The sequence below is a fragment of the Martes martes genome (assembly GCF_963455335.1).
Source record: "Martes martes genome assembly, chromosome: X".
In the NCBI taxonomy this organism is placed as follows: domain Eukaryota; kingdom Metazoa; phylum Chordata; class Mammalia; order Carnivora; family Mustelidae; genus Martes; species Martes martes.
In genome coordinates, this window is record NC_137897.1 from 22339742 (window position 1) to 22366059 (window position 26318).

A 26318-nucleotide genomic window follows, 5' to 3' on the forward strand; every position below is an offset into this window, starting at 1 on the left:
TGCTAGTGCCAACAGATATACAGTTCATGAAATCTGTTGCTCTGTTAAAGCAGGCAGACATGCAGTGCCTGCAAGTCGGAGGGATGTACCTTCTGTTCTCCCCAGCTGCCCTACTAAACCTGGCAGGGGTACAGGTTCTGCACTCTTCTACTGTCCTGCTAAAGCAGGTGGACCCCCCCGCCCCGATCCTGCATTCTCCAGCTGCCCACTAAAGTCACAGGACATGCATAGACCACACAAGGGACTTCCTTGGTAGACTGGCTCGGGCTCACTCCTGAGTCACAAAGAACTGTAACAATTGGTGGGACGGTTCTTGGCAGGCTATCACACCCAGGCCACTGCACAGGCAACTGACTGAAATACACCTCCAGTCTCCTTGTGAAAAAAGGCCTATTTACTTATTCTGGAGCGTCATCCGGACAGGCAGGCTTCAGGTATGTTACATAGTTAGAGAATACAGAGATGCTCTCAGGGTCTGAGGCTGGACAACACCATCTTTGTTGTCTCCAGGCCTCACTACAGCTTCCTTGTACGTCCAGTAAAGAAGTATAAACAACAATTTAACCAACTGTTGCCCAAGGGACATTTCTAGACCCCCTTGTCCAAACACCAGTAGAATTTGCAATTGTGGTTCTACAAAAATGTGTAGCTTTGACAGTCAGCTGGGTTTAACTCTAGGAAAGCTGTAGGAAACTGAGATTCCATTCTTACAGGGCCAGTGTGCTTTATAAGTCACTCTAAGAACTAGCATAGAGACAACAGTTTAAAAAGAAAATGGGATATACATGAAGGAGACATTGGCTAATTTTAGTGTGTATGCCTGAGGTGCAACGATCTATAGAAACGTTCTCTGGGAATGGAAGTGTTTGTAGGTGCCATTTTTTTTTTTTTGGCCCTCCTTCAGTCTAGCTGTCCCAATGCCAATGGGAACCTGTCCTGACATTTTCCATTTAACAGGATAGCACTGCTCAACTCACCCCAGTATTCCCCTGCAGCCCCATCTCACCCAAACTGCCCACCCTGGCAGGTACCCCTTCACAGTGGCTCCTACTCCACCATGCCAGACAGGCATATGTGGTCAGCATCAGCATCCTTCCAAAGTGATGACTGCCCCAGAACATGTGGTAGGCGACCCAACAAGACTATCACCTCACCAAAATAATTCCTGCCTCAGGAAGGGAGGTAAGGCAGGCCCATTCACCATCACATACATAGCAGTTGCAGCCAGGCCTCTCAGTCAACTGCACCAGGAGCTAATGCTACCCACCAGCATGCCTGCTACAGCTAGGCCTTTCAGTCATATGTGTCAGGGCCAACATTGTCCACAGTGCACCCACAATAGTCACAGCCAGTCATTGGTGGTCATCCCTTTCAAAAACAGTCATACCTCAGTGAAAAGACAAGAGTATATGCAGCCCCCACAGGAATGCCTAGTTCTGGTGATCAGGGGGATTGTGCTAGGCCCTATAGAACACCTACACAAGGCCACTATTTTCAACACCAAGAGATGTAGCTGACCTACCAAAAACAAACAAAGACAGTAAGACACAATGAGACAGAGGAATATATTCCAAATTAAAGGACAAGACAAAACCTCAGAAAAAGAACTAAATGAAATGGAGATAAGCATTCTACATAATTAAGACTTCAAAGTAATAGTCAAAAAGATGCCCCTGAATTCAGGAAAAGAATGGATGAACATAGTCACAAAGAGATACAAAATATTTTTTAAAAATACCAAACAGAGATGAAGAATACAACTGAAATGAAAAATACACTAGAGGAAATCAACAGCAGATCAGAAGACAAAGAAGAGATCACTGATCAGGAATACAGGGAGTGGAAATCATTCATAGAAAGTGAATGGCAAAAAGATAAAAGAGTTTAAACAATGAGGATAGGTTAAGGGACCTCTCAGACAACATCAGTCACACTAACAATCACATCATAGGGAACTCAAGAAAAGACAAACAGAAAGGCACAAAAAATATATGTGAAGAAATAACAATTGAAAACTTCCTTAACCTGGGGAAGAAAACAGAAATCTAGATCTAGGAAGCAGAGAGGCTCAAATAAGATGAGCCTCAGAAGGTCTATACCAAAACACATAACAATTAAAATATCGAATATTAATTACAAAGATAGAGTCTTAAAAGCAGCAAGGAAGATATAGATGCACAAAAAATAAAGAGAAAAAATCAAAGCAGAACATTAAATAAAGTTATCAATCATAAGCAAAGAGAGGAAAAGTAGGAACAGAGAACTACAAAACAACCAGAAAACAATTAACAAAATGACAATAAGTTCATGAATGTCAATAATTATTTTAAATGTAAATCATCTAAATGCTTCCCTCAAAAAACGTAGGGTGAGTGAAGGCTTAAAAAAAAAAAAGACCAATCTATATGTTGCCTATAAGAAACTCATTCCAAACTTAAAAACACAGACGAAAAGTGAAAAGGTAGAAAAAGATATTGTATGCAAATGGAAGGCTAGGGTAGCAATACTTGTAACAGATAAATAGACTTCAAAGACTATAATAGACTTTGTTCCAAAGACTATAATAAGACAGACAAAGAAGAGCATTATATAACAATAAATGCATCAAGCCAAAAAGTTATTGTAAATAACTATGAACCCAATATAGGAGTACCTAAATATATAAGGCAAATATTAACAGCTTAAAGGGAGAAATTGACAGCAATACAAGGATAGTAGGGGATTTTAACACTCCACTTTTATCAATGAATAGATCATCCACACAGAAAGTCAGCAAAGAACCAGTGGCTCTGAATGACACATGAGATCAGAAGGACTTAATAGAGATATAACTGAACATAATTTTAAAAAAGTTGCTTTGATAACTTATAAATAATATTCAAACATGGTAGGGTTTATTGGGACTTTGTTTCAAATGAAGTAGGAATATCTTGTATATTTGACACTCTCCACACTCGGGCATTAAAGTAGATTACATTAAAAGAAAAAAAAAGATATGTAGAGAACATTTCATCAAAAGACAGCAGTAAACATATTCTTTATAGGTACACATGGAGCATTATTCAGGATAGATCACATATTTGGCCACAAAACAAGACTCAATTAATTGAAAAAGATTAAAATCATATCAAGCATTTCCAACCACAAACGTATGAAACTAAAAATCAATTTCAAGGGAAAAAAAACACAAATACATGCAGTCTAAACAAATGCTACCAAACAACCAATGAGTCAGCACAGAAAGGAATGAAGAAAAAAAATATCTGGAGACAAATGTAAATGGAAACACTATTATTGAAAATCTTTGGGATCCATCAAAGGTTGTTCCAAGAGTGAAGTTTATAGTGACAGGCCTACTTCAAGAAACAATAATCTCAAACAACCTAACTTCATACTTAAATAAGCTAGAAAAAGAACAAAACACAGAGTTCATAGAAGGAAGACAATAAAGATCAGAGTAGAAATAAGTGAAATAGAGACAAGAAAACAGAAAAAAAGAAACTAAAAGCTGTTTCTTTTATAAGATAAACAAAATTAATAAACCTTTTGACAGACTCATCAAGAAAAAAAGAGGACTCAAAATCAGAAATAAAAGAGAGGAATTACATCTCAAACCACAGGAATACAGGGGATTATAAAAGGGACACCTGGGTGGCTCAGTCAGTTAAGTGTCCAACTTTGGCTCAGGTCATGATTCCAGGGTCCTGGGATCAAGTCCTGCATTGCGCTTCTTGCTCCATGGGGAGCCTGCTTCTCCCTCTGCCTGTTGCTCCCTCTGCTTGTGCCCTCTCTCTCTCTCTCTCCTTCTCTGACAAGTAAATAAAATCTTTTTTAAAAAAAACAAAGGATTATAAAAGACTATTAAGACAAACGATATGCTAACAAATTGGACAACCTAGATAAATTCCTAGAAACTATAATCTTCTAAGACTGAATTAGGAAGCATTAGAAATTCTAAATTCTTGATAACTAGGAATGAAATTGAGTCAGTTATCAAAACACAAAGAAGAAAAGTCAAAGACCAAATGTATTCACACGTGAATTCTACTAAGCATTTAAAGGAGAGTTAATACCTATCCATCTTAACCATTCCAAACAATTTAAGAGGAATATGATGTTTCCAAATCCATTTTATGAGACCAGAATTACCCTGATACTTAACATCAAAGACATTTAAAAACAAGAAAATTAAAGTACAATATCCCTGATTAACATAGATATAAAATATTCCACAAAATATTAAAATCCAAATTCATCAATACATTAAAAGTGGAACCAAGTGGGATTTATTCCAGGAATGTAAGGAAAATTTGATATCTACAAGTCAATATAATACACCACATTAACCAAATGAAGTATAAAAATCATATAATTGTATCAATAGAAGCTGAAAAAGCATTTGACAAAATTCAACATCCATTTATGATAAAAAAAAAAACCAAACCTCTCAACAAATTGGAGAGAGAAAGAAGAGTGAAAGAGAACATTTCTCAACATAATAAAGCCCTGATATGACAAACAGAGCTAAAATCGTATGGAATGGTGAAAAGTTGAAAATTTTTCCTCTAAGATCAGGAACAAGAGAAGAAGGCCCATTCTTGCCACTTTTATTCAACATACTACTGGAAGTCCTAGCCACAGCAATTAAACAAAACATAAAAGATGTCCAAGTTGGAAAGAAAAAGTAAAATTGTCACTATTTGCAGATAAAATGTCCCCATATACAGACTTAACCAAAAATCTATTAGAATAAATGAATTCAATAGAGTTTAAGAACACAAAATTAATATGTATAAATCTGTTGCATTTCTATACACTAATAATGAAGTAGCAAAAAGAGACATTAAGGAAATAATACATTGTATGATTGCATTGAAAAGAATAAAATACCTAAGAATAAATTTAATTGATGTGAAAGACCTGTAATTTGAAAACTATAAGATATAGAGAAAAGAAATTCAAGATGACACAAATAAATAAAATGGTATACCATTCTTATGGATTACGAAAATTAATATCATTATAATGTTCATACAACCCAAAGCAACCTACAATTCAATGCAATCCCTATCAAAATATAAACAACATTTTTCACAGAACTTTAACAAATAATCTTAATGTGTGTATGGAACCACAAAGAAATCATGAATGCTAAATTAATCTTGAAAAAACAAAGATGGAGGTATCACAATCCCAGATTTCAAATTATACTACCAAGCTACAGTAATAAAAACCCTATGGTACTGACACAGAAATGAACACAGAGATCAATGGAACCAAAAAGAAAGCCTAGAAATAAAACCATTCTTTTTTTAAAATATTTTATTTATTTATTTGACAGAGATCACAAGTAGGCAGAGAGGCAGGGAGAGAGAGAGCAGTGGGGGGTGGGGGGGAAGCAGGGTCCCCGCTGAGCAGAGAGCCGAATGTGGGGCTCGATCCCAGGACCCTGGGATTATGACCTGAGCCGAAGGCAGAGGCTTAACCCACTGAGCCACCCAGGCGCCCCGAAATAAAACCATTCTTAAGTGGTCAATTAATCTATGACCAAGGAAGCAACAATATACAATGGGGAAAAAGAAATTCTCTTCAGGGACACCTGGGTGGCTCAGTTGGTTAAGCAGCTGCCTTCGGCTCAGGTCATGATCCCAGCGTCCTGGGATCGAGTCCCGCATCGGGCTCCTTGCCCCGCGGGGAGCCTGCTTCTCCCTCTGCCACTCTGTCTGCCTATGCTCGCTCGCGCTCTCTCTCTCTCTGACAAATAAATAAATAAAATCTTTAAAAAAAAAAAAAAAAAAAAAAAAAAAAAAAAAAAGAAATTCTCTTCAATAAAAGGTGTTAGGAAAACTGGACAGCTATATGCCAAAGAATGATGCTGGACCACTTTCTTACATATATACAAAAATACACTTAAAATGGATGAAAATTCTAATTTTAAGACCTGAAACCATAAGACTCCTAGAAAAAATTAAGGCAGTAAGCTGTTTGACATTATATAGCAATATTTTGGGGGAGGAGGGTCCTGTCTTTTCAAGGAACAGCAATAAAAGCAAAAATACACAAACAGGGGATGCCTGGGTAGTTCAGTCGGTTAAGCAGTTAAGCTGCTGCCTTCTACTCTGGTCATGATCCCAGGGTCCTGGGATCAAGTTCCGCATCAGGCTCCTTGCTCAGAAGGGAGCCTACTTCTCTCTCTGCTTCTGCCTGCCACTCTTCCTGCTTGTGTTCTCTCTCTCTGACTAACAAATAAGTAAATAAAATCTTTTTTAAAAATACAGAAATGAAACTACAGACTACATTGAAATAAAAAGCTTTTCCTAGCCAAGGAAGTAATCAGCAAAATAAAAGGCAACCTACTGGGGCGCCTGGGTGGCTCAGTGGGTTAAAGCCTCTGCCTTCAGCTCAGGTCACGATCCCAGGGTCCTGGGATCGAGCCCCACATGGGGCTCTCTGCTCAGCGGGGAGCCTGCTTCCTCCTCTCTCTCTCTGCCTGCCTCTCTACCTGCTTGTGATCTCTATCTGTCAAATGAATAAATAAAATCTTTAAAAAAATAAAAAAATAAAAATAAAAGGCAACCTACTGAATGGGAAGAGGTATTTGCAAATGATGTATCTGATGTGAGTTAATAGCTAGAATGTATAAAGAACACATACAACTCAACACCAAAAAAAACAAACAAACAAAAAATAATCTGGTTTAAAAATGGACAGAGGACTGAATAGACATTTTCCAAAGAAGATAAACAGATGGCTAACATACACATGAAAAGATGCTCAACATCACTAATCATCAGGGAAATGCAAATCAAAACCACAATGAGGGGTGCTTATGTGGCCCAGTCAGTTAATCTTATCTGCCTTTGGCTCAGGTCATGATCCTATGATCCTGGAATCAAGCTCCATATCAGGCTCCTTGCTCAGCAGAGAGTCTGCTTCTCCCTCTTCCTCTGCCCTTCCCCTTGTTCTTGTTCTCTCTCTCACTCTCTCAAATAAGTAAAATCTGTAAAAAAAAAAAAACTGTAATAATATATTATCTCACACTAGTCAGAATGACCACTATCAAAAAGACAAGACACAAGAAGTGTCTATCTGAAAAAATAGGAACCCCGATGTCCTATTGACATGAATGAAAATTGGTGCAGTCACTGTGGAAAACAGTATGAAGATTCCTCAAAATATTAAAAATAGAAATACCGGTTGATCCAGTAATTCTATTGCTGGGTATTTCCCCAACAAAAATAAAAACACTAGTTTGAAAGCTAGATGCATACCTATGTTTATTGCAGTATTATTTAAGATAGCTAAGATATGAAAACAATCTAAATGTCCACTGATATATAAATGGATAAAGAAGATGAAATGACATATTATAGCAAATGACATATTAGCTATAACAAAGGATGAAGTATTAACATCATGACAACATGCATAGACCTAGAGGGTACTATGCTAAATGAAGTCAGTCAAATAAGAGAAAGACAAATATAACAATCTCTTATGTGGAATCTGAAAAACAAAACAAACATACAAAACAGAAACAGACTCACCAATAGAGAGAACTGGTGATTGCCAGTAGGCAGTGTTGTAGGGGGATGGGTGAAATGGGTGAAGGGGATTAAGAGGTACAAATTTACAGTTATTAAATAAATAAGCCATAGGGATTAAAAGTACAGCATAGAGAATAAAGTAACATTGTAATAAATTTGCATGGTGACAGATGTCAGCTACACTTCTGGTGAGCATTTTGCAGTATATTTATGTGTCAATTCACTACGTTATACACCAAAAACTGATATACTACTGTATATTAACTGTACATCAACTAAAATCTTTTTGAAGATAAAGATGCATGTGCATACAATAGAATACTACTCAACTATAAAGACATGAGATATTTTCATTTGCAACCACACGAATGGACCTTGAGGGAACTGCTAAGTGAAATAACTCAGAGAAAAACAAATACCATATGATTTCACTGGTATGTGGAATCTAAAAAACAAAATAAGTGGACAAACAAAACAAAACATAGATACAGAGAAGGGAGTGAGGGTTGGTGGGTAAGGATAGTAGTTGTTGGGCAGGTAAAATGGGTGAAGGAGGTCAAGATGTGCAAACTTCTAATTATAAGATAAGTCATGGGGAAGTAATGTACATCATGGTGACTCTATTGAAAAATATGATAGTGCACACTTGAAAGTCACAAGGAGAGTAAATCCCAAAAGTTCTCATCCTAAGGAAAAAAAATATAACTTTGTATGGTAATGACTGGTAACTAGACACCGTGGTGACCATTTCACACTGTATACAAATATCAAATCATTACGTCTCTTGAAACTTATAACACTATATGTCAATTATAGCTCAATAAAAAATCCATAGCCTTGAGTCATATCCTTATATGAAGAAATCACAATGATCTATTTTGAACTAAATATATGTTGAAAGAAAATTAAATTCATTTAGTGGCAGGCATTTCATGGAAAATTATAACTCATTTCAGGAAATAAGACAAAAGTGACCAAATGCAAAGCAAAAAATTATATGCAAATGGAAAAGATAAAACCCATACTGACTTTAGCAAACACAGATTTTAAGGTAACTAGGATTAATATAGTCAATAAAATAAAGGAAAATTAGAGAATTTTTCTAAAGAGTTGAAATATATATAAAAATGAATCAAATAGGAATTCTGGAACAGAAATATACCACAACTAAAATTAAGAAATTAATAGGTGGGTTTAACCATGGAATAAACCATCTAGAATAAAACACGGGTGAACAGAAAGATAAATCATATTTCAGATGGAAGCACAGTGAAGAGTATTATGTAAATACAGAAAAGAACATGAGACTTAAGGGACATGATTTTTAAAAATCTTATGTTTATACAAGGATAAAAGAGAATGGGGTACAATTGTTATAAATGAGGTGATTTTTTTTTTACCCTGTTTCATAAAATAACAGATAAGGCTCAAAGAGGTTAAAAAATTTTTCCAAGGTAACATAAGATTAGCATCTCAAAAAATGTAGTTTCAAAACTAGGTCTTACTTCAAAGCCTATGCTCTTTTCTGTAAACCATAATACTGTAATACATTTGAAAGTGATCTTTGCAGTTTTGCACTCTACCAGACTTTTCCTGATGTGTCATGCTTTTAATCTGTACATGGAAAGATGCCCTAGGGTAAAAAGCACACACAGAGAAAGCATACCTCCCACTTGCCAAAATGTTCTTTGGCTTCTTAGAAGCATTCTGCCCCTCTCTTGCTGCTTTCCTATGTAATTTAGACCCAGCAAACCCTGTTATCATTGCATCTTTTCAATATGCTTTAAACTAGTGTCTTCAAGTTTGTTTGAGCTCAGATTCAACCCCTCCTAGCCCACTGCACACACCTTTTAGGGGAGGCATGATCTAATATGTAAATAATATAGGATGAAGATTATACATTTATCTCTTAATCTATCTGGAGACCTTCCTTAATAACAACATCTTTCCCAGTATAATTGTGTTACTTTACTTCAGATAAGGAATTAGCAAACTTTTCCAGTAAGAAATTACTTTTCCAAGTATTTTTTTATCTTGGGGTATAACAGAATGGTAGTTGGAGTGCGGATGGGAAGAAAAATACTGACTATAAAAGTTACTTAGGCAGGGGTCTATGGCTTTATGACTCTTTCCACTGAAAGTCTTAATGATTGGCAAGGAAAAATAAGGGAGATTTTTTTTTAAAAGTCCAGCACCAAATTAGACTCATAGATTGCAATTTATTTGATGGTCATGTTTCTCTCAGTCTTCCAACCACCCATTATAACCCTACTGCATTTGTCTCTGTCCCACCCTAAATCCTCCATTGTAATTTTGCACAATCTTTACCTCTTCTGCAAAATTCATTTGAATAATAGAGAATATCTGAAGGTGTTTCTGTATTCCTATTACCTCTCTGTATTTACACATCCAGCCTTTGGATCCGTTTTAACAGATTAGTTTCACAGAGGAAGAAAGTATTTTAAAATATTGATAATGTGTCATAATTTTTTACATTTAAACATTTGAAATATTTTAAAATAAAGTTATTTACAGGGAGGCTTACATTTTTAAGTTCAATTATCACAAAACAATCCAAAACTTCAAATTAGTCACAAGACAGAAAATACGGTATTGCCAACATGAGTTTACGATAGAAATTCAGACTTAAAAGATGCAAGTGAAAACCTTTCCAGACAAGAGAAAAGTTAATATCCAAAGTCAGAAGAGGCAGTCTTCCCTCAAACATATTTTAAAAAGTTTATCAGTCAGAAAAAGAAAAATAGTTTTGAATGCATTGTAATCCACAGGAAAATCATGAGCAGAATCATTCAAATTAACTCCTACCTTTCAACTCATAAGACAAAATAATTATTAGTGATGAATAGTTTGAGTCACCTCTTCCAAATTAAACACAATGTCCTACTTAAGGTATATGCATGTACACACATGCATGCACAGACACGCACACATACACTAGTATGTAGCTTTGAAATTCTGATCCATCAATGATAGCAGTAGTGAGGGGTATAATATATGATTGAGTGGTTTGAACATTCAATGAACCATGTCATGATTTTTTATAACAGAACCCCTCTACAATTCATTCTTTCAATTTAATTTATGTGCACTTCTTCAGTAAATGCACTAGTTTATACAAGTCTAGGAAACAAGCTGTTCTCAATCAACTTATAAGGATTCTATACTCAACTTTCTTTGTATCTCTATTAACTCAAAGACAATAATATTTAGAAACAGCTATCTTTCAAGCCCCATGCTATCTATTGGGGGATAAAAAGAAAAAAAAGCTATGTGTGCTGCCAAAAAGGAGCCACAAGCCACTGAAATCTAGTGAATTCATCTTAATTGGAATTGAGGTCACACTAAGCTAGAAAACGGTTCAAGATTTTAAAACATAAAAGGAAACTTTCACTTTTGGAAATCTTTTGGGTTTCATGAACATTGTGTCACAATTTGGTTTTTAAACAAGATATTCACAAGCTTTCAAGGTTTGGGTTAGTGCAAGTATATGGTATATTTTGTCATCTGAATTGCAGAGAAATACATGATTCTTTTTTCTCCAATCTATCACGGTAAAAGGCATCTGAAGGTGAATGACTTACATCATGAAAAAACGCAATTGTTCAGCAGACAGCTCTTTAATTATAAATCTTTAAATGTTGGGAGGACTGCATTTTACTTCACTTCCTTTCACACACACAATGACAAATTTTAAAATACAACTTTTGTATTCTATAATTAAGAGAAGATATTGCTAAAGAAGGCCAAATGGCAAATTCTTTCATTTCAAGTGTACATAATGGTACATGTTTACATGTGGTCTTTTCCATAACATTTAAAATCATATTTATGCAGTGAAGATGGCAGAGTCTCTATTAAAAATATATTCTTTCTGCAGTATAGAACACTTTAACAAAGTAATGCTGGATATGTTTCAAGTCAGTAACTCTAATGGCATTCTTCAATTTCTCATATTACCAAGCCCTCAGAACAAAAGTGCCACTATCAATAGGGTGCAGATTTCCTCACTAACTCATTTTGATTTTCACTGAAACCTTTTCTTCATACTTACATGGACTCTCTAAAAAGTCTTCAAGCTTTTTAAATATTGGATGTGAAGACTAAAGCCAGAAGCTATTTATTTGGGAAATGAATTATCCTAATCTCTTGCAGCCATTTTCACGCTATAAAAATGTAGAAAAGAAATGAAGAATAACAACGGGAGGGACAAATGGGGAGTGACAAAACTGAAGCCCAGTTTGAAGGAGATAGTTTTAGATGTCTGAATGAGGATTTAACAGTAAGATTCAAGAGTGTTCAAAACTAGGTGTCTAGGGTATAGCTGTTAAAATGTAATGCTCTTGCCTTGTAAAATTGGCTTAGAAATGTATAATATCAAAGTCTTAAAAGTTCAAACCTATATGGGAAATACATGTATTTCTAGTAGAAGTATCAAATGCTTTCCTCTAATCCCTCAATACACACTAATATGTTAATGTTAGGTCAGTAGTTCTCAGACTTCTGGTTGCATCAGAATCCCCTAGAGGGCTTGTTACAACACAGTCTCCTTAGCTTCAACTCCAGAGCTTCTGGTGTGGGATGAAGCCCAGGAGTCTGAATTTCTAACAAGTTCTCAGTCGTATTAATCCAGTAGGGCTTCCATAACAAAATACCAGTGACAGGGTGGATTAAATAGCAGAAATTTATTTCTCACAGTTCTGAAGACTGGACAGTCCAAATCAAGGTAACCAGCAAGTTAGGTTTCATAGTGAGGCCTCTTCTCTTGGCTTATAGGCAGCTTGCATCTTGCTGTGTACTTATATGACTACTTCTCCATGTGCATTTGGAGTGAGAGATCTCTCATATCTGTTCCTCATCTTGTAAAGTCACCAGTTCTATCAGATCAGGATTCCACCCTTATGACATTTTTTTAACTTTAATTATCACTCTAAAGACCCGATCTCCAAATATAGTCACATTGGGGTTTAGGTCTTCAAGATATGAATTTTGGGGAAACATGGTTCAGCCTATAACATCAGGTGATGCTGTTGCCATGGTTTCAAAACTACACTTTGAGAACTAGTATGTTAAGGATTGTGATGAATATAAAAGTATATTTGCAAAGGTTACTGCTTTCAATAAATTTCTACTATGTTAAGGGACAAGTCAAATACACAAAATATTTGGAAACTAGAGACTCTGGACTCTGAGAAACAAACTGAGGGTTATGGGGGTGGGTGGGTGGAGGGGGTAGCCAGGTGATGGGTATTAAGGAGGGCATGTGTTGTGATAAGCACTGGGTGTTATATGCAACTAATGACTCATTGAACACTACATCAAAAACTAATGATACTATATGTTGACTAACTCAAAATAATAAAAAAATAATTTTATGTATGTGCCAAAACATAACATATATATGGAAAAATCAGGTTATTAAGCTCTTTCTTGAGAACACATCACAGAGTCAGTAAAATATTCAATAGTGTTACCACAATCATTAAGATTTTGAGAAATGAATGTGGAAAACTACATTCTAGGTATAAGAAATTTGGAAAGAAAGTAAGTTTGGAATAAGTAAATTATACCTGGTCTGGGGGGTCGGGGGGGATCGGGGGGAGAAGGAGTTTGTTGTCTGAAGAAATTTGTATGAAATGTGGTGTGAGATAAGGTTGGAAAATTGAATCGGACTACGAAAAGTAAGAATTATGGTCTCCAAAAATTCCAAAGAAAAATAAAGCAAATTTAAATCAGAATAAACAGTGAAAACTGAGTAAGAATAATATCTTGATTGTACAGAGTAGTATCTAAACCTTACCTCCACTTATACTTTGATGTATTTTAGGATTTTTAAGACTTTAATTTCATAGAGCAGTTTAATATCACAATAAAATTGAAGGGGAAGTTAGAAATTTCTCTTATATGCCCTGCCCTGAGACATATATGGCCTCCCTATTATCAATATTCCCCACCAGATTAAAATTTTGTTTTAAGTAATCTACATTGACACATCATTATCACCTATAGTCTGTAAGTTGCCTTAGAGTTCACTCTTGGTATTTTACATTGTATGGGTTTAGACAGATGTATATTAACATATCCTTCATTGTATCATACAGAGTATTTTCACTGCCCCCAAATCCTGTGTGTTCTATTCATCTCTCTACCCTACCACCCTGGGAAACTATGCACCTTTTTGTTGTTTCCAGAGTTTTGCATTTTCCAAAATGTCATAGCTTGTCAGATTGGCTTCTTTCACTTTGTAATATGTGCTTCAGATTCTTCCATGTCTTTTCATGGCTTGATAATTCATCTCATTTCAGTACTTAATAATATTCCACTGTCTAGAAGTATAATATTCATACATTTACCTACTGAAGTATATCTTGATTGCTTCCAACTTTTAGCAATTGTGAATAATGCTGCTATAAACATCTACATGCAGGTTTTTGTGTGGACAGGTTTTCAGTTCCTTTGGATAAATACAAGGGAGTGCCATTGCTGGATCATATCATAAGAGTAAGATTAGTTTTGTAAGAAACTGCCAAACTATCTTCCAAAGTAGTTGACCATTTTTCATTTCCATCAACAGTGAGTAAGAATTCCTGTTGCTCCACATCCTCAACAGCATTTGGTGTTGTCAGTGCTCCAGATTTGGGGCATTCTAACAGGTGCGCGATAGTATTGTCTTTTTTCAGTTGCATTGCCCTGAAGACAGATGATGTGGAGCATCCTTTCACATGCTTATTTACCATCTGTATATCATCTTTGGTGCGGGGTCTATTAAGGTCTATAGCACATTTTTCATCAGGTTCTTCTCTTAATGTTCAGTTTTTAAAGTTCTTTGTATAATTTAGGTAACAGTCCTTTATCATACTTACCTTTAGCAAATATTTTCTGCCAATCTGTATCTTGCCTTTTTATTATCTTGACATAATCTTTCACAGGACAGAAATTTTTAGTTTTACAGCAGTCCAGCATATTAATTCTTTCTTTCATGGATTGAGTCTTTAGTGTTGTATCTAAAAAATCATTACCATGTCCAAGGTTATTTGGATTTTCTCATGTTCTATCTGGGTATTTCATAGTTTTCCATTTTACAATTAGGTCTGTGATTCAACTTAAATTTTTGTGAAAGATGTAAGATCTGTGCCTAGATTCATTTTCTCCCATGTAGATGTCCTTTTGTTATTGTACCAATCTTTGAAAAGATTATCTTTTTTTCCATTTTATTGTCTTTACTCCTTTGCCAAAGATCAGTTGACTATATTTTTTAAAGATTTACTTATCTATTTATTGGGGCAGATGAAGAGAGACGGAGAGAGGGAGAGAATCTCTAGCAGACTCCCCACTGAACACAAATCCTGATGTGGGGCTTGATCCCAGGACTCTAAGACCATAACCTGAGCCACAAATCAAGAGAGGGATGCTTAACCAACTGAGCCGCCGAGGAACCACCATTTGATTATATTTATTTGGATCTATTTCTGAGCTATCTGTTCGGTACCACAGACATATTTTTCTATTCTCATACCAATACCACACTGTCATGATTACTATAACTTGATAGTAAATCTTTAAGTCAAATATGTCAACCCTCCAACTTTGTTCTTCTCTCTCAATACTGTAACTTTCTCACTCTTTTACCTCTCCATATAGACTTTAGAAACAGGTTACTTATATGCATAAAATAAACTTTTAGAATTTTGATTGGAATTGCAATTGAATTGGAATTTTCACTGGAATCTATAGATCAAATTGGGAAGAACTGACTCTTAAAAATAAAGAGCCTTCCTACCCATGAAAATGGAGTATAATCTCTTTAGTTCTTTTTTATTTTTTTCATCACTTTTGTAGTTCTTCATATAAATATGACATGATATGTACAAGATATATAAATATTTCACTTTGGGGGATGGTAATGTAAATGGGCATTGTGATTTCACTTGTTCATTGCTGTTTTGGGGGGTTTAAAAATTTTTGTCATTTATTTAAATTCAGTTAATTAACATATAGTGTACTGGTTTCTGAGGTAGAGGTCAGTGATTCATCATTTTTGGGATTTTTAAAACTGTAAAATATTGGTGATCAATGACATTTATTACTTCTTAGAACCATAATGCATAAAAATCTTTAACTTCTGGCTTACCAACAAGAATTTACAATCTTACTCCATATTAAAAATTAGATAATGCCAAACAGCAAAGTTCCAACTAATTATTGACAGAACTTTATCATTTCTTTCATGTATTCTGTATATTTATTCACCATCATCAAAAAAATAACTTGCCAGAAATTAGCACTTTAGTAATATATACAGCTTAATTCATATAAGTTCAATTCTGAATACTTTTAGTGTACATAAAATATCATAAGATTGTATTTATTTCTTTTGTGTCTATCCTTAGTATAAAGAACATATATTATTTTCCCTATTGTATTTTTAATTGAATGAATGATATTTATGTTTTTATAGTTATGACATATATATTTGGAATTTTTTTAGGTAAACCTGGAGAAAAATATACTAATAGTTGCTAGGGACTGAATCAGTCAACTTTATTTTGCTCTTTGTTCATTTGGATTAATTAGAAGTAGATATATCTCAACTATTCCACTTTGTAATTAAAACACAAAAATCTAATTCCCAAATGAAACCAAGGCTTTTACTGAGACAAAGAGAACATAACATCACTGTTAACGTACACTGTTAATTTGTGTGCTCTGAAAAAAAAAAAAAAAAGAAAATCTCATTTTCGAGGAGACATTTCACAATGCATGAAGAAAGCCTGTGTTTCTTGGCATTCCTCTTGTAATCTATTTCCTAGGGCATTTAACGTCCATAAATACAAGTTTCTAGTGAAGATGTTGTCATAAACATAATGTTTGTAAAGAGATCCACAATGATATGAAAACGTATAGATGTTTATTCAATGTGAAAATACAACTGATGAAATTATTGGCAGAAAAAAGCATAGGGACTATTAGCCCTACAATGGCTTTTTATATTTACAAACTCCTTGGTACATGTAGTTATGTTTTTTTTCCACTCATAATCTCACATGCTATATCTTTAGTTCTCGTTGGTTGAGTTTTATGTAATCCATTGTTTTTTTCAACCTCTAACTTCTATTAATTTACTGTTTTCCAGTTTAACTGTATCATTTCATCTTCTGCTGTTTATAAAAAATTTTACTGTTCTTAGTAATGTATATTTCATTCTATTTTTAACATTTTTGGAATTAATAAATTTTTACATGGGTCAAAAATTGAAATTTATATATAGAACAAGTTGTACAGTGAAAAATCTCCCTCCTTCCCATCTGGGTAACAACCTACTTTCTCCTCCTTGAGTAGTGGCTATTAATAATTCTTGGGTATCCTTCCAAATATTTAAAAGCAAATGCTAGCAAATATGAAGATATATTAACCTCTCTCTATTCTAATAAAATAACTTCAATATACTGGTTTTTGGTTCACTTTTAATTAGTTATTTCTTGGAGATCTTTCTCTCACAATTTATAGAGAGCTTCTATATTCTTTTAGATGGCTGTATTTTACTTACAGATTTACCATGATAAAATTAACCACTATTTTATTGATGGATATTCATGTTTTTCATTTTTGGTTTTAGTATTTTTTATAAACAATGGATGAATAAAGTCTTTTCACATAGTGAATATATAGGATAAATTCCAGAAAGGGAAATTGCTGGACCAGAGGGTATAATTCTGATAGATATTGTCAAATTCACTCCAGATAGCTGTAGAAATTATAATTCCAACCAGAACCATATAAGTGCATATTTCCTTATAGTCTTGCCAGCACTGTGTGTATTGGCAATTTGAAAAAATTAAAACCGATAGGTGAAAAATATCTCAGTATTTTAATTCACATCTTTTAGCAGTAAAAAAGAATGTCCCTATATATTTAAGATTCATTTGTATTTCCTATTTTGTAAATCATCTGTTTATGTCCATTAACCATTTTTGGGGGGTGGTTAAGTATTGAGTTATTAAGGGGAATATCCTTTTACTTGTGATATGAATTACAAATATTTTTTCATAGTCTGTTGTCTTTTGACTTTGCTGATTGTATTTTTTCCTAGACAGAAAAAATGTATATGTACCTGAATTATCAGTCTTTCATATGTGGCTTCTAAATTTGCCTAAAGTAGGAAGATTTTCCTCAATTCCTGATTGTACAAAAATTCTCCCAAGTGTTTATAAATTAGTTTTTTGTTCTATTTTGTACATTTAAGATTTTTTTTTCTTCTGGAAATTGGTGTGTGGTATGACACAGAGAGTTACTTCTTCCCCTACAAAATTACCCAGTTATCAAAACAGTATTTTTACTTCTTTTATTTTATACCAAATTCCTTCTGGCATTTTTGCCATCCTTCCCAATTTCTAGGCTATGTCTGGCTCCTCCAGTAATAAGCTGGGGAGGGAACAGGGGAAGTTAGGGGTCCAGAAATTCTTCACTTGACTGGTATCCATGTGTCACGGGCTTCCTATGGTTGTGTCAAGTACTGAAGTCTGAGTCTATTTGGAAGGTATTTTTTTGTAGTTATTCTCTAAGGAAATTATGTACTAATAATTCCCTTGAAATTCGTGAGGACTTGTCCACAGCTGTCAACTAAATATCTTTCCCATTGTTCTACACCATATTTCCGCTGAGGTTTTCTTCCTTGCGCATAATGCTCTGTAAAGTAAATTCTGAAATTATCTTCCCCTTATGTTGCCAATATCTGTTCCTCTGATAATGTACATCAGTTAAAAAACAGAACAATTACCTCTTTTTCAAAAAATCCTTTCTGTTACTCAATATACTTTTTGCTTAGTACATGTGCATCAGAAGTTATAAGTAATATAACTCATTATTTTTAAATTTCTTTCTAAACCCCATATGGTCATTTTTTGTGACTAATCCTGAACATAACTGGCAGAGAGCTTAAATAGTTCAATTTAATATCCTGTTACATAAACTATTTATCATGCTATTTCCTGTATTTCCTTTGTACTTGTTTTTTCTAAACTATTGCTATGTTTTAAATATTCTGTCATGACTGTGGCTTTCTTAATTTCATCTTCTATTTCTCTATTAGTTTCCCATGGCTGCTCTAAAAAATCACCACAAATTTAGTGGCTTAAAACAATACAGTTCCATTATCTTAAGTAATGGCTAAATAAACTGTAGCCATTATAATGTATGTTTTCCTATTCTCAGACCTCTTCCACTTCAACTTCAATTCTTTCTTATGTTTGTGGAACTTTTGGTCACTTTTTTGCTTACCTTTGGTGCTCTTTGTTCTCTCTTTATGGAATTCTTATTATATATATATTGAATTTCCTGGATATGTCCTCCAGCTCTCTTATCTTTTTACTCATCACCTTGATTTCATTAACTTTTTCCTCTGACTTCTGAGAAAATGTCTCAGGTCAGTCTTTTAAATTAATTATATGAACTTTTGCAGTATGGACTTTATTGTTTACTGTCTGTTGCATTTTTAAATTTAATCAGCATGTCTACTGATCTGTAAAGGCTGTAAAAGATATGTTAAAATCTCACTGTGACTGCAGTTTTGTCAATTACTCTGAAAATAATATTTTGGATTTCTGATTGATTCCTTTCCACAGTTAAAATATCATGGTTCATTTTAAGGCTAAAAATAATAGATTTTGAAAGGTTTCTTCTGCTTTTCAATAGAAGAATATGTTCTTGGGGTTATCAACATTGTAGAATATTTTTATCTTTTTTGTTTCTCCTTGCTCCAGTCTCCTTTATAACCTTTTTCATTCTTTTTTTAAAAGGATTTTATTTATTTTTTTAAGATTTTTTTTATTTGACAGATGGAGATCACAAGTAGGCAGAGAAGCAGGCAGAGAGAGAGAGAGAGAGGAGGAAGCAGGCTCCCTGCTGAGTAGAGAGCCCCATGTGGGGCTCGATCTCAGGACCCTGGGATCATGAACTGAGCCGAAGGCAGAGGCTTTAACCCACTGAGCCACCCAGGCACCCCAACCTTTTTCATCCTTCAAATTAAAGATAGATTTTACACGAAATCTTATTTGTATATTCAAATGTTGTAGTACTGGACAAAGGAGAAAGAATAAAGTTCATATTTTGTTTTTATTTTGCTAAAGTGTGATTTTGAAAGCAAACATAGATTATTACTTTGTTGTACAATTAATTTTCAGCATTTCATATGTAGAAACATTGGGTGAAATTCCCTAAACCTTCTTGGGACCAAAATTCCCTTATTGCCAAAGCAAAACTTTGTTTCTTACCTTATCAAATCTGATATTGGGAGCCCTATATTTGGCCAGAGCACTAATGACTTTTAGAAATGTGGAGGTAACTACCACACAGGGGCAGTATGTTTTACGTCCTCCTATGTATCCACGTCTGGTTGAGTGGGTGGCTGAGCATGAAGCTGAGTGCAAGTTACATTTTTTGTAGAGCCTGACATTGACATTGTCTGGGTTGCTACAAGCGCTTCTCTGAGTGAGGTGAGTACCATAACCTATGAATGACATCTTGGACCACATGGACTTAACAGATACAGAATAATCCATCCCGAAACAGTGGAATGCACATCTATTCAAGTGCATGTGGAACCTTTTCCAGGAAAGATCACATGTTAAATCACAAAACAAGTCTCAATAAACTTAAGAAGACTAAAATCCTATCAAGCATCTTTTCTGATCACAATGGTATGAAACTAGAAAACAATTACAACAAAACTGGAAAAAACAAAAACATGTGGAAACTAAACAACATGCTACTTAACAATCAGTCAATGAAGAAATTAAAGAAGAAATCAAAAAGTATCTTAGACAAATGAAAATGGAAATGTAATGATAGAACATTTTGGGACAAATCAAAAACACTTCTAGAGGGAAGTTCATAGCAGTACAGTACTCAAGAAACAAGAAAAATATCAAAATAATCTACCTGACATCTAAAGGAACTAGAAAATAAAAATAAAAATAAAGAACAATTTTAGTAGAAGGAAGGAACCATGAAGATCAGAGCAGAAATAAATGAAATAGAGACTAAAAAGAAATTTTAAAAAATTAATGGAAATAAATTGATTTGCCAATTCTTTGAAAAGATAAATAAAACAGACAAACCTTTAGCCAGACCCACCAAGAAAAGGAGAGGAAGAGCCCCAATAAATAAAATCAGATATCAAAGAGGAAAAATTACAACCAATAACACAAAAATACGTGTGTTGGAGAGGATGTGGAGAAAGGGGAACCCTCTTCCACTGTTGGTGGGAATGCAAGTTGGTGCAGCCACTTTGGAGAACAGTGTGGAGATTCCTCAAGAAATTAAAAATAGAGCTTCCCTATGACCCTGCAATTGCACTACTGGGTATTTACCCCAAAGATACAGATGTAGTGAAAAGAAGGGCCATCTGTACCCCAATATTTATAGCAACAATGGCCACGGTCGCCAAACTGTGGAAAGAACCAAGATGCCCTTCAACGGATGAATGGATAAGGAAGATGTGGTCCATATACACTATGGAGTATTATGCCTCCATCAGAGAGGACGAATACCCAACTTTTGTAGCAACATGGACGGGACTGGAAGAGATTATGCTGAGTGAAATAAGTCAAGCAGAGAGAGTCAAGTATCATATGGTTTCACTTATTTGTGGAGCATAACAAATAATATGGAGGACAAGGGTAGATGGAGAGGAGAAGGGAGTTGAGGGAAATTGGAAGGGGAGGTGAACCATGAGAGACTATGGACTCTGAAAAACAACCTGAGGGTTTTGAATGGGCGGGGGGTGGGAGGTTGGCGGAACCAGGTGGTGGGTATTAGGGAGGGCACGGATTGCATGGAGCACTGGGTGTGGTGAAAAAACAATGAATACTGTTATGCTGAAAAGAAACAAAAAATTTAAAAAAATACAAATGTTCATAAGTTAATACTATAAACAATTACACGTGAACAAATTAGACAATCTAGACTAAATTCCTAGGGAAAAAAATCTTCCAAGACTAAGTCATGAAGAAATAGAAAATCTGAATAGACTGATTACTAGTCATGAAATGGAATCAGTAATGAAAAACTCACAATCAGAAGTTTAGAAACAGATGATTTCAAAGGCGAATTCTACCCAAATTTTAAAGATTTAAAACCTGTCCTTCTGCTGTTCAAAAAATAATAATAATAATACAAGAGGAAGAAATGCTTCCAATTCATTCTATGATCCTTGCATTACCCTGATACTATAAATGAAGACAATACACTATACACACACACACACACACACACACACACACACTAGAAACCAATATTCTTGATGAACATAGATGTGATAATTCTCAACAAAATACTAGCAGACCAAATTCAACAATACATTAAAAGGATCATACATGACAACCAACTGGGATTCATTCCAGAGATGCAAGGGTGCTAACAGCCACAAATCAATAAACGAGATACCCCATGCTAACAAAATATACGACAAAAGTCATATGACCATCTCAACAGATACAGAAAAACCATTTGGCAAAATTCAACATCCACCCATGATAAAAACTTTTAACGAACAGGGGACAGAGAGAATATACCTCATCACAGTAAAGGCCATATATGACAAATCCACAGCTAACATAATACTCAGTGGTGAAAACCTGAGAGCTTTTCCTCTAAGATCAGAAACAAGACGAAGTTGTCCATTCTCACCACTTTTTTTAAAAAAGATTTTTATCTATTTATTTGACAGACAGAGATCACAAGTAGGCAGAGAGAGAGGAAGGGAAGTAGGGTCCCTGCCAAGCAGAGAGCCCAATGTGGGGCTCGATCCCAGGACCCTGAGATCATGACCTGAGCTGAAGGCAGAGGCCTTAACCCACTGAGCCACGCAGATGCCCCCATCCTCACCACTTTTATTCAACATAGTATTAGAAGTCTTAGCCATAATAATAAGGTAAGAAAAAGAATAATAAGGCACCCAAATTGATAAGTATCTGTCACTATTTGCAGATAACATGATACACAGAAAACCCTAAAGACTTCACCAAAAACCTATTAGAAGTAATAAATAAATTCAGTAATGTTTCAGGATACAAAATTAATATACAGAAATCTGTTGCAATTATATACACTAATAACAAGGTACCAGAAAGAGAAATTAAGAAAACAATCCAATTTATAATTGCATCAAAAAGAATAAAATATCTAAGGATAAATTTAACCATGGGGTAAAAGACCTATACTTTGAAAATTATAGAACACTGATAGAAGAAATTGAAGACAAAAGAACTAAAGAGAAAGATATGCAGTGCTCATGGTTTAGAAGAAATAATATCATTAAAATGTCCACACTACACAAAGCAATCTGTAGATTCAATGCAATACCTATCAAATACCAATGGTATTTTTCAGAGAACTTCAACAAATGATCCTAAAATATGTACATACCCACAAAAGACCCCAAATACCCAAAGCAATCTTGAGAAAGAACAAAGCTAGAGGTATCATGCTTTCTGAATTCCAACTATACTAAAGTCATAGTAATCAAACTGTATGGTACTGGCATAAAAACAGACACATAGATCAATGGAACAGAACAGAGAACCCAGAAATAAACCCAAACTTATATGGTCAATTAATCTACAATAAAGGAGGCAAGGCAAGTGTACACACTGGGGATAAGAGAAGCTTTTTAATAAACAGTGTTGAGAGAACTGGGCAGCACATGTAAAAGAATGAAACTGAACCACTTTCTTATACTACATATAAAAATAAACTTAACTGAATTAAAAACATAAATGTAAGACCTGAAACAGCAAAATTACTAGAGGAAAACATAGGCAGTAAGCTGTTTGATATTTTCTTAGCATTATTTTTTTTTGATCTATTGCCTCAGGAAAGCATAACAAAAGCAAAAATAAATAGGACTATATCAAACTAAAAGTCTCTTGTACAGAGAAAGAAACCATCAATAAAATGAAATAGCAGCCTGCTGAACAGGAGAAATTACTTGCAAAGGACAAATACTTTAGGGGTTGAAATCTAAAATATAAGAAGAATGCCTATAACTCAATACATACAACAACAAAAACAACCCTATTAAAAAATGGACAGAGGACCTGAAAAGGTATTTTTCCAAAGAAGACCTACAGATGGCCAACAGGTACATGAAAAGATGTGTAACACTACTAATCATCAAGGAAATACAAATCAAAACCACATTAAGATATCATCTCGCACATGTCAGAATGGCTAAAACAAAACAAAACCAAAAAACCGAAAGAAATAACAAGTTGACAAGGATGCAGAGAAATGGGAGCCCTTGTACCTTGTTGGCTGGAATATAAATTGGTGCAGGTCCTATAGAAAACAATATGGAGGTTCCTCAAAAAATGAAAACTAGAACTCCATGATCAAGTAATTTCACTTGCGGGTATTTATCAAACCCCCCAAAAACACTAATTTGAAAACATATGCATACCCATATGTCACTGCAACATTATTTATAACAGCCAAGATATGAAAACAATGCAAGTGCCCATCAATAGATGAATGGATAAAGAAGATGTGGTGTGTGTGCATACAATAGAATATTAGTCATAAGAAAGAATGAAATCTTGCCATTTATTACAATAGACTTAGAGGATATTATGCTAAGTGAAATAAGTCAAACAGAGAAGGATAAATATATATAATTTCACTTACATGTGGGATCCAAAAGACAAATGAAAATACATACAGAATCAGAAAAAGACTTACAGAGAGAACAAACTGGTAGTTCCCAGATGGGGGGAAGACAGGCATGTGGGAAACAGACTAAATAGGTGGAAGGGATTCAGAAGTACAAACTTCCAGTTATAAAATATGGAAGTCAAGGGATGTGATGTATAACACAGGGAACATTGTCAATAATAGTATAATAAGTTTATATGGCAACAGATGATAACTAGACCTATTAAGGTGAACATTAACATTGATTAAATATATTTAATCAATATTTTATAATCTGAAATTATAATACTGTATGTAAATTATAATTCAATAAAAATCTGTATGTAAAAGAATTAGGCTAACAATTGATCATTATTCTTATCAATTTCTAAGAAGGTGAGAAGGACTTGGATAGTTAAATACAATGTATCATGCCTCCACAATAGTGTCAACAGAAGAAAAAGTGATCCACACTAATTTGTTTCCTTCCGCAAGCCATTTCATACTCTTCCTAAGCAACTGTATCCTTGACTAAAGTTGCAAGAAAAAATAAAAGTTGTATTGGCTCTTGTTCTTTTAATGCTGTTCAGATAGAGAAATACTAAATCATTGTCATTAATAGCAAGAAACATTTATTGCCCCAGTCATCATGGATAGACCACTAAGGTCAATGGAATGGATTTGGATGAATCAACTTACTAGAAATACATTTATTGAGAGCATAAGGCTTTAGTCCAAACTTTCTATGACAGTCTAAAAAGAAGATATATGCCAAGTAAATCATCTCTCCAAAGCTTTCTAAATTTTAAAATAGTGTAAGAATAGCGGTATTTGAAATAAACAATGCACACTGGGATTACAGCAATGTGACTATTTGGGAAAGAACAGGTTTCAGGCTAAATAAAACAGTGGGACTGAGGAAAACGACCTGTGTGCAAATACTGGCTCATTATTAAGAGTGGAGATTGTGTCGATGTTTATCAAGGGGCAAATACAAAAGAGCTTAGAAAACTGTTGTGTATCTAGATATGTATACTTTATCAGTCACTAGGCCCTGTGTTTAAAATTTAAAAAAAAAAAGACAAGGACAATGACAAAGATTATGAGGAGGGAGGGAAAGGAAAAGAATGAAAGAGGCAGAGAAAAATCATGCCCCTTTTCACATTAAAAAGCTTATTTTACTATTCCAAGCAATTAGTTATATTTAAAATGAGTTTCTGACATTACTGACCAGCTACATTTTTAATTCGACTTCAAATGATAAACAGCTTCCAATCAGAATAGAGCTTGCAATGAAGAATTTGAAATAGGTATCTCTTGGGGTAGCTGCAGGGTCCCCCTTCCAATGACTTCCCATTCTCTAAAAACTGCCTGGCTGCTGGGAAACTCACTTGTATTTTGTGACCCCAGATCTTTAGTTATACCTGAATGAACTTGGGGTGCAATCAGGACCAAAATTAGGCCAGTCAGATACTGGTAATTTCAAGAAAGAAAGGTCAGTTAGTTGAGCTATGCTAGCTGAATTGCTCATACTGATTAGGTTCTTGATCTCTTTCTGCAGAGGTCCACTGGCCTCCTTGGTTTTGCTCTAAGCTCTTCCTGCATCCTGCTGATAAATTCTCTTACTGGTATTGCTAGCCAGAGCTACTCTCAACCCAGAGAGTTAGAATTCAACTCGCTTTGTATCACTGATGCTAAGAACATTTGGTGGCCAAACTGTGGACTGTAACTTCAAATTTTAAAATGACAAAGATACCAAGTGGTACAATTTGGTTCAAGAAAATATATAAACTCTAGCACATGTCACTAGCATTTCCAAGAATATCAAGCATTTTGCTTGGGTTCTCTTTGGGGGTTTGGCACATCTACTTATAAGAGTAATCAATTATTTCTGCAGAGCCAATCAAAATTCATTTCAAATAATTTATAACTGGATTTTTTGGAAGAAAAAGCCATCAACTTTGTATTACGAGGACAACAGAATGCATTTTTACATTAATTCATATTTTCAAAATCCTTAACCAAAACTTATAAGTTAATTCTGACCATGTGGTTAATATAGTCTCA